The sequence below is a fragment of the Bubalus kerabau genome, chromosome 2, assembly GCF_029407905.1.
Source record: "Bubalus kerabau isolate K-KA32 ecotype Philippines breed swamp buffalo chromosome 2, PCC_UOA_SB_1v2, whole genome shotgun sequence".
Classification (NCBI taxonomy): domain Eukaryota; kingdom Metazoa; phylum Chordata; class Mammalia; order Artiodactyla; family Bovidae; genus Bubalus; species Bubalus kerabau.
Window position 1 is genome coordinate 16,191,664 of NC_073625.1, and position 10,544 is coordinate 16,202,207.

The 10,544-nt window shown below is 42.3% G+C and overlaps 1 long non-coding RNA gene across 2 annotated transcripts; it reads right to left on the reverse strand.

The window, feature by feature from the left end:
* Positions 1–2,359: 2,359 nt before the first annotated feature.
* Positions 2,360–9,282, reverse strand: LOC129644609 (uncharacterized). 2 transcript variants are annotated; one of them, XR_008710873.1, is made up of 3 exons: positions 9,193–9,282; positions 4,556–4,634; positions 2,360–2,584 (listed from the first exon to the last, which is right to left on the reverse strand). It is a non-coding gene; the product is annotated as an uncharacterized LOC129644609 (long non-coding RNA). The 2 variants fall into 2 exon arrangements; XR_008710872.1 differs by lacking the exon at positions 9,193–9,282 and adding an exon at positions 4,723–4,838.
* Positions 9,283–10,544: the final 1,262 nt, after the last annotated feature.

The following is a 10,544-nucleotide window of genomic DNA, read 5'->3' on the forward strand; positions in this document are numbered from 1 at the left end:
TGTAGTTACCCTCCTCTGCATCATCAGCATCAATTCAGCAACTGTTTCTCTTGGTGATGTCTCCTTATTACAACATAGTATTAATTGTATCCGAGTTGATTTTCTGCTCCTACTTCTGAACAGCTGTGTGGGAGTAAATATCCCTCAATGAAACATCAGCTCAGGCTGCCAGGACTCAGGAAATTTATCCAGATGTGAGCAGCAAGTCCAGGGGGCAGCTGTGGAATAGAATATACCAGCATCGCCTGGAAAATCCCATGGATGGAGGAGCCTGGAAGGCTGCAGACCGTGGGGTCGCTGAGGGTTGGACACGACTGAGCGACTTCACTTTCAATTTTCACTTTCATGCATTGGAGAAGGAAATGGCAACCCACTCCAGTGTTCTTGCCTGGAGAATCCCAGGGACGGGGCATCCTGGTGGGCTGCCGTCTCTGGGGTTGCACCGAGTCGGACACGACTGAAGTTACTCAGCAGCAGCAGCAGCATCGATGCTGAATTCTGTGATCAGTGTCCAGTCTGAGGAATTCTGAGAATTGCTTTCCAATACAGTGAGCCATCCAAGAGTTAACAGCTTGAGTTTTACTTTCTGTTTAATATAGGTCAGAGACATTATCTCCGAAGGAACTTTTGTCTGGCTCCCTTTTAAAAATTAAAAAATAAAAATGCAACCTCCATCAAGAGAAAAACCACATGGATTCCCTAAACATCTGATTAAAAACTATAACTATCCCAAATTTCTATTGTGGTTCTTGAGAAACAAACCTGTCTCAGCACTTTAATTTTTTTTTTCTTAAGTACATTTCAAAACACTTTAGTTTGTCACTTCCCCAAATTAGAGCTCTTGCACTTTTTTCCCTAGACAGACCAAGGCAATTACATTTCAAAGCAACAGCTATTTCTGTCTCTCCCTTTAGAGTCACCAACTGACTGGTGAAATGCCAGAAGACCTGTTGATTTGTATCTCTTTTGCTGCTTTGTATCCGTTCTGTTGCCTCTGGGCTTCACAAAAGGTCTTTACTTTATTTTGTTTCAAGGATCATAGCACAAAGTTAAGATTCAGGTCACTTAGCCACTCCTCTTAACTGTTTGTTTGTTCTTGTGACTCTGGTGAGGTTACCTGAGCTACCACTTCTTCATCTAAAAGTGGAAAGAAGCGCTAGTCTTTCGGTGCTCCCTAGATGAGCAGCAGTGAGGTGCAGAGGGCTACCGTGGGGCTGATCGCAACAAGCCCTCTCACGTCCTCTAGGACAGGGGTCCCCAACCCTGGGTGCTGGTCCATGGCTTGTTGGGAACTGGCCACACAGCAGGAGATGAGCAGTAGGCAAGCGAGTGAAGCTTCATCTGTATTTACAGCTGCTCCCCACACTTCAGAAGTCACTGTCTCCCAGCACTCCCAGGTGGAACAGTCTAGTTGCAGGAAAACAAGTTCAGGGTTCCCACTGATTCTGCATTATGGTGAGGTGTATAACTATTTCATTATATATCACAATGTAATAATAATAGAAATAAAGTGCACGATAAATGTGATATGCTTGAATTATTCTAAAACCATACCTCTACCGCCCTGGTCCATGAAAAAAAACTGTCTTCCATGAACCAGTCCCTGGTGCCAAAATAATGGGGATGGCTGCTGTAGGAGGGCACATCCAGGGGAAAGCTGCTGGAAAGTCTATGTGGTATCCGACAGAAGACTCACAATATCTCCTCTGACCCCACTCTATCCTTTCTAAGAAACTGTCCTAGGAAAGGCCCTCATGTCTGGCTCACATATGATAAGTTTTTACATATGAATGCAGTTTGCATCATTATTTACAAGAGTGAAAATTTGCAACCAATCTAAATATCAACAATATAAAACGATGGTTGATAAATAGTGAATGATGATACCTCCATTCGATGAAATATGATGGCGCTATTAGATTAAGGTTGTCAAAGATTTTGTAATGCCATTGGAAAAATTTCAAACTCGTTTTTTTTTTAATTGGGGGAAAATTGCTTTACAGTGTTGTTTGGTTTCTGTCATACAACAACACAAATCAACCATAATTATACATATATCACTTCCCTCTTGAGCCTCCCTCCTTATCCCATCCCTCTAGGTCATCACAGAGCACCAGGCTGGGCTCCCTGTAAACTAGTTTTAAATAAAAGAGTAAAAATCACTCGATTTGACTTTTTTCAACAGTTAGCATCCACACAAATGCATGTGTGTGTGTGCGTGTAACATGCACGTGGATAAGCGGCGTGGTGGGAGAGACTGAGAGAGAAAAATACACTAAAAATATTTATCATCTGATATGCTCTTCTGTGATTTTATTTCTTCATGTTTCGAATTTTCTAATAAGAATATTCATTACTTTTATAATCAAAAAAATTCATTTTATTTTAAAAGCTTAATTGATGAATGAAACCATTAAAATTATACTTCAAAACAGTTTGAAAATGTGGGGAAATGCCTATTAAAAATGTCAGAGTAGGGAATTCCCTGCTGGCCCACTGGCTAACCCTCAGCCCTTCCACTGCCTGAGGCACTGGTTCAATTCCTGGTGGGGGGGCAGAGGTCCCACAAGTCTCGAGGTGCAGCCTAAAGTAAAAAGGAAACACATTAAAATATTAGCTTTCATATTTCCAAATGGCAGGATTAGAGTGACCTTAACGTTTTCCTTAAATTTTTCTGAATTAGCACACAGCAAACAAAAAGGTATTTCTTAAAGAATGAAAAACACAAAGGTGCTGAGACTGGCAAAACTGGGCACTTTAAAATAAAACTCTTTTAAAATATTTTTTGCACACAGTTAAAATGAATTCCCTCCTTGTAGATATAATACATATGGCTTAATTAAGATTTTTTTGTTTATAGTTGAGTTACAATACCGTGTTAGTTTCAGATATATAGCAAAGTGATTCAGATATGCATATATATGTATATGTATGCTGCTGCTGCTGCTAAGTCACTTCAATCATGTCCAACTCTGTGCGACCCCATAGATGGCAGCCTACCAGGCTCCCCCATCCCTGGGATTCTCCAGGCAAGAACACTGGAGTGGGTTGCCATTTCCTTTTTTTCAATTATTTTCCATTATTATGTTATCTCAAGATATTGGACATAGTTCCCTGTGCTATACAATAAATCCTAGTCATTTATCTATTTTATATATGGTCCCTCGTGGCTCAGAAGTTAAAGCGTCTGCCTGCAATGCGGGAGACCTGGGTTCGATCCCTGGGTCGGGAAGATCCCCTGGAGGAGGAAATGGCAACCCACTCCAGTATTCTTGCCTGGAGAATCCCACGGACTGAGGAGCCTGGTGGGCTAGAGTCCACAAGGTCGCAAAGAGTCAGACACAACTGAGCGACCACTCACTCACTCAGTGTCTATCTGCTAATCCTATACTCCAAATTTATTCCTCCCCCATATAGCACATATATTTTAATACATGGAGTGGGAAGAGACTTGCCTTATTCTGAAGCAAGTGAAACATGGCCAAGCAAAATATCTCCATAACCCAGGAGAATAATTAGAGCCAGCTGTTGCACAAACAGCCAAACCTTCTATCTCTCCCAGATGTGGAGCCGCCATAACCAGCCAGCCAGGGAGGCTGTGGGGATTCCCCTCACTGTATCGGGACTGGGAGAGCCTGGTGAGGTGAGGCTTTCCAGCAAGCAGTGGAGTGTCCAGAAGTCTCGTCTCAACACCCAGCAGCACCGATTCCCCAGCCTGCTTAGAACAGCCTCTCATATTTGCTCATGTAACGGTGTGGAAAATCAAGCTGTGATTCATTAGACATATGATTGTGAAGGAGAAAATCCATCACTCTTTGGCTTTGAGAAAAGTTGAGGAACCCTCATTCTGAGAAACACATTTTTTCAAAAAATAATTACGTCCTGAGGACATGGGATTCATGCTATAAAATGGACCCGTTCCATAATCCATGACATATATACATGCACTTGTACCTATATTGAAAATCTTAGATAAATAGGTATAACCTATTCATCTTTGTCATATATACATATATATAGAAAGGAGGGGAAATGCAGATTCTGTTAAAATTATTAAAATTGAATTTTAACTTTACTAAGTATTTTTGAGCTTTTTTTTTTTTTCCTGTGCAGAGACATGGGGAATTTTTTTTAAAGTCGGGTTTTTCCCCTGTCTGGCCCGTAAAGAGACTTGGACCCCCTCGTTTATAATCCCCTAAACCGGCTCAGCCTTTGCCCGGCTCTCACGGTCTCGGTGTCTCCTTCCGAGCACACAGAAAACTGATGGCTCCATATGTGATGGCAGGCACTGTCTACCCGAAGCATATGTGTTCAATCAACTTTAATACCCCTACAGTCCGGAGGAAGGGAAATGCTAGGCCCTGGGAATAATCATCGTTTCCATTACATTAGCGAGGTTTGCTGGTGTGCCAGAGGGGCAGGGCTCTCTCCATCACTCTGCTAACACTGGCTGGCAGCTCGGAGAAGAGCATGGGTGCCCATCCAGGCAGGCACTGAAATACACGCCTTCTGCTCTCGCTCTTCCCGATCATCTTCCCTCTATTTTCCCCCTTACCTTGGGGTCCCAGAGTCTACTGCAGTTCATGAAGAAAGTGGCTGAGCTGTTTTCATCAATGCTGCCTTAGTAAGACTTTCTATTAAGAGAATAAAATCAAAATGGGTGTCTCATGTACACACTGCTATATTAAAAAAATAAATAAATAACCAACCACAAGGACCTACTGTATAGCACAGGGAACTCTGCTCAATGATGTGTGGCAGCCTGGATGGGAGGGGAGGTTGGGGGCGAGTGGATACATGTACAGGTAGGACTGAGTCCCTCCACTGTTCATCTGAAACTGCAACAACGTTGTTAATTGGCCAAACCCCAATACAAAATAAAAAGGTTAAAAACAGAAAAAAACCAGTGGTCTTTACAAGCCAGGGATATATTGGTGAGTTCACAGGAAGTCCAAGCAAGGAAGATCCTGAGAGTACTGGGGACCCGTCAGATAGGCCAGCAGCTGCCTGGCCAGGCTGGGATCTCCAGGTTTGCACCACGGCTCAGAACAGGAGTGTAGGGGTGCCCCCAGCTCCCACATGGTTCTCTCCAAAGGACACTTTTGGAGGGGGTGCCTGAGAGCCCCAGAGATGACACAGAAGCCTGAGTTCTTTTCTGGGCTCTCTCGCTCCCCATGCAAACCATGTGAGCTATTTGATTTCTCCAAGTGTTGATCTCCTCTTTTGCTAAGTGGGAAGAAATATATCTGCACTTTCTACTCATGGCACTGTTGTGACAATAACAGGGATAATAATTGTGAAGGCTCTTTGTACGCATCACGAACTAGGATAGTAACTAAGAAGTGATGTTAAAGAGTATTGAAGTTTTCTATATAGTTGACCCTTGAACTGCATGGATCCACTTATACACAAATATTTTTCAGTAGTGAATACTAAACTACTACACAATCTGCATTTGATTGAATCTGCAGATAAGGAAGGTTAACTACAAAATTACACTTGGATTTTCCACTGAGCAGAGGATCAGGATCCTTAGCCCTGAGTTCTTCAAGGATGAATCATATATAGATTATCTCCAAGCTGAGCAGGGTTGGGAAAAATGCACCTTCCATTACACTGTAGGAACAAGGACAAACAGGTTTAAATTTTGGTAAATTTTACAATTTACCAGTCTATATCAAAAGGCATTCAATATGCACATTCCAAGACACTCACTTCATTGCTCTTATTTAATTTTCACTTGCAGCATGCCAAAGTGACATGCGGACTGAACCCGAAACTCTTATATCTCCTGCATTGGCAGGTGGGTTCTTTACCATTAGCACCACCTGGGAAGCCCTCAACTCAATACTTGTCAGAGTAATTCTAGTGTTGAGAATGTTGCCAATGACATTTGTATTCCAGTAACTTCATATAACGGAGAAGGCACTGGCACCCCACTCCAGTACTCTTGCCTGGAAACTCGCATGGACGGAGGAACCTGGTAGGCTGCAGTCCATGGGGTCGCTAAGAGTCGGACACGACTGAGCGACTTCCCTTTCACTTTCCACTTTCATGCATTGGAGAAGGAAATGGCAACCCACTTCAGTGTTCTTGCCTTGAGAATCCCAGGGACGGAGAAGCCTGATGGGCTGCCATCTATGGGGTCGCACAGAATCAGACACGACTGAAGCGACTTAGCAGCAACTTCATATAAAAGTAAAATCAATTATATAATTTTAAGTTACTTATTGAATATTTTATATATAGTAGTGTGTATATGTCGATCCCAATCTGCCAATGTATCCCTACCTGCTTTCCCCTTGGCAGAGGTTGCCTGTTTTAAAGACACTGTGACACAGGTTAATCTAGTGCCCACTCACCACCAGCAGTCCTCAAGCTTCAATTTCTTCTTTAAGAGTGAGTTTGCTCCACCTATAGAAAGTATGTTTTACTTGTGTCTCAGTTTTAACTTTTTGCCATTTGTTCCATGGCACTATAGAGCATGTATGCGTGGACGCTAAGTCGCTTCAGTCGTGTCTGACTCTTTGCGACCCCATGGACTGTAGCCCGCCAGGCTCCTCTGTCCATGGGGTTCTCCAGGCCAAAACATTGGAGTAGGTTGCCATGCCCTCCTCCAGGGGATCTTCTTGACTCAGGGATCGAACCCGTGTCTCTTATGTCTACCTGTATTTTCAAATGGGTTCTTTACCACTAGCACCACCTGTGGAATTCTCCAGGCCAGAGTATTGGAGTGGGTAGCCTATCCCTTCTCCAGAGGATATTTCTGACCCAGGAATTGAACCACAGTCTCCTGCATTGCAGGCAGATTCTTTACCAGCTGAGCTATCAGGGAAGCCCAATATAGAGCATATACAGTCAAATCATAGAGACAGGAAGTAGAATGATTGTTATCAGGGGTTGAGAATAGGAGGAAATGGGGACTTCTTTTCAGAACAATGTGAGTCTGTTTAACATTATTGAGCTATAAGTTTAAAAATAGTTAATATAATCAATTGTATGAGTATTTTATCATAGTTAAAATTTTTTAATTATAAAAATATTTATAGCATACATTTCTGTCATGTCAAGAAGAAATCACAGTCTGAGTTAAAGATCACAAACTGATCTCTTAAAAGCTGCTTGTAATCCCTAGATGTGCCTTGTTTGGTCATAATAAGCTTTTTTAAATTATGCTAATATCTTAAAATTCCACAGAAGATCCAGATTTCAAGTGCCTTCTGAGAAGGCGGGAGACCTGGTGTCTCTGACTCACTCCCAAAGGCCACCGTCATCTGCGTGGAATAGAATTTCCTCTGTTAGATGTGACACGTGCGCTCCAATCCACCACATCCCTCACCCCTCCCTATGGTTTTGTAATGAGGTTTGTTAATTTCTTGGTCCCTGAGGCATCTGGGCTTGCCTCCCTTGTTAAGCAATGGGACCATGGCAGAAACACCCAAGATGACTGGGAATGTGTGCTAAGAGAATCAAATAATACAAGAATGTCATGACCAAGGGAAGTTTTGGAAGACAAAGAAACTAAAATCAGCAAAAGGTAGGAATGACTGATCTCGAGACCAATAGTCAAAAGATCTGGGTTCTAATCCCAGCTCTGCCACTCAGAGAAGAGGGGCTCCAGCCACAGCTCACCATATCTTTGGGCTTCTGAGTCCTCATCTCTGACCTAAAGGAGGAAAGCAAACTGATGTCTTAACATCTGGTAGATCGAAGACATGGGTCAGTAAAACACAGCTCAGGTCAAATCTAGCCAGCTGCCTGTTTTTGTACAACCCACTAGCCAGGAATGATTTTTTACATTTTTTTAAAGTGGTTGGAGGGGGAATAAAAGCCAAATGAAAAATAATGTTTCATAGTACAGGAGAAGTATATGAAATCCTAATTTCAGCAGCCATAAATAATAAAGTTGTATTAGAACACTGCCACCTTTATCCATTTACATACTGTCTGTAGCTGCTTTTACACTCCAGCAGCAGAGTTGAATAGGTGCAGCAGAGACTGCAGTCCACAAAGCCTCAAATATTTACTAGCTGATTCTTTATCAGAAAAGTTTGCTGAGCCTAGTCTAAAGAATCCTTCCAAGCTCCTCCATGAATATATCAAATGCTACCAGAGAATTCCTCACTCGTGTTCATATAAAGCATTCTTTCTAAAAGAAGTTGAAGGTTCCAGGTGATTATTTCAGTAGCAAGCTGTTTAAAATATGACCAAAGTATTTACATAGGCTCTTTTTCCGATGGAAATAGTAACAACTCACTTAAACACACTGTCTGTTGCAGGCACTTCACAGGTGTTATGTCATTCAAATTCTCTGCAATCCCTTGAAGCAGGTTTCATCACCCCCCTTTTTAAGGTGAGCAAACCAAAGCTTAGGAAATTTAAATATTATTCCCAAGGTCAAGCAGTCAATAAGTAGTCAAGCGAAAATTCAAGTCTTGTCTGACTCCAAAGCCTAGTTCATTATAAACGCCCTCATGTAGAAATCAAATACCCATCCCCAGAGAAGCCAGACTGAAAAATAAATTGAGATTAGCACCCCACCTCTGCACCCAAATTTTCTTTTCTCATCAAACTCATCCCATCCCTAATTCTAAAATCCATGCAAGTATCAGATTTCAATGTCTGATTCTCCCCTTAAATTTCATCTTTCTCCTTCAGAAACATTGCCATGGAAGCTGAGAACACCCAGTATCCTTTCATTTGCTGATGAGATGATAAGTCCTTATGAAAATAAAATAAAATAAAATCCCACCAGCCACCGATGTGCTCAGTCAGTGGCAGGTAAACCCATGCTACCTTAAAGTGGCCTTAGTATGTTCTTGCCACTCTTGATAGCTGTTTATTCCCAGCCTTAAAGCTTCCACTTTCGAAGAGGCAGTATTTTTTTCACTTCTGTAGTTAAATAGGATTTTCTGGAAATAAGGGAAACTCCTCAAGCAGTACACATGTGCCTTTAAGCAAAAGTAAATCACAAATGAAGGGATAAAGAAAAAGAGTGGAGATAGAACAACGGTAACAGAAGTGAAAAGAGACAAACAGGTAGATGGAGGGAAGAAAGAAAAGAGGAAGAATCGGTCCATAGAAAAGACAGAAGAGAGGATGAGAGGACAGAGGGAAGAAAGGAGAGAATCATTTTGTCCCAGAGGAGAAAGAAAATGCCCGACCACCCCATTTCCCTAGTCCTTTTCCCACCTGGATTTTTCGGCAACAGTTCCAATTTGAATCCAAATAATGTCTGAGATTTGGGATTCTCTAGTAAACTAGCTCTGACTCCCTAATCCCAGCACCGGATGTTCAGGGGTGTTGGGAGTTGGAGTTAATTAATTCAGCCACCTGTAACACTCATTCAGATGTTGTTACCGTCTCATCTCAGTGCAAAGTTATCAGCAGATGTTGAAAGGGTTTTGCTCGCCTCGAACTTCCCCAGCTCTGAAAAGCTGTGTCTTTGCCTTCATCAGCAACCTCTTTCACCCCTGGCTCCTTCATTTCCAAGTGCAGATCTTGGACCTCGGGTAGGGATCCTGGAGAAGGAATACTTCTCTACACTCTCTAAACTTTTTTATTTATGACCTCTTTACTGTGCAGGTTGCATGCCCATCTTGCTATGGAAAACAGAAAGAAAAACCTGTATTAGGTGAAGAGGGTGTGATTTCAGTTTCTCAAACACAAGTGCTTATTACTTTGTGAGAGAGGGCAGATTCAAAATAATTTTGCAAAAGAAATTTAGGGCTGACCTGATGGCACTCCCTTAATTTGCCTTCACACAGATGAAGAAACCTGCTTTTCAAGAAAGTGACCTTGGGATTTCTCTGGTAATCCAGTGAGTAAGACTCCATGCTGCTAAGGCAGGGGCGTAGGTTTGATTCCAAGTCAGGGAACTAAGATACCACATGCCTTGTAGCATAGGCAAAATAATAATAATAATAATAATTTTTTAAATAAATGAACAACAAAGAAAGAAAGTCACCTTGCTGGTGTCTCCTTAGATTTTTGCTGTCATGTCCAAGTGCAGTGTTTATAGGCACTCACCCTGAAAACATTGAGGATAGTCATTAGGGAGCTTAAAAATATTAATACTAAACTCCTGAAACTTCCCTGGCAGTCCAGCAGTTAGAAATCCACGCTTCCACTGTAGGGGGCATGAGTTCCATCCCTGGTCAGAGATCTAGGATCCCCCATGCCACTCAGCCAAAAAACAAACAAGCAAACATGTGTGTGTGTGTGTGTGTGTGTGTGTGTGTGTTTATACTAACTACCAGTATTAACTGCAAGTTTTAAGAGGTATAATATACAAGGTGGCTTGTTTGAAGGACACCAATTAAAATCACTCCTCAAACTATTTGCTTAGAATATTCTAGGACCTTCTCCGGAGAAGGCAATGGCACCCCACTCCAGTACTCTTGCCTGGAAAATCCCATGGATGGAGGAGCCTGGTAGGCTGCAGTCCATGGGGTCGCTAACAGTTGGACATGACTGAGCGACTTCACTTTCACTTTCATGCATTGGAGAAGGAAATGGCAAGCCACTCCAGTGTTCTTGCCTGG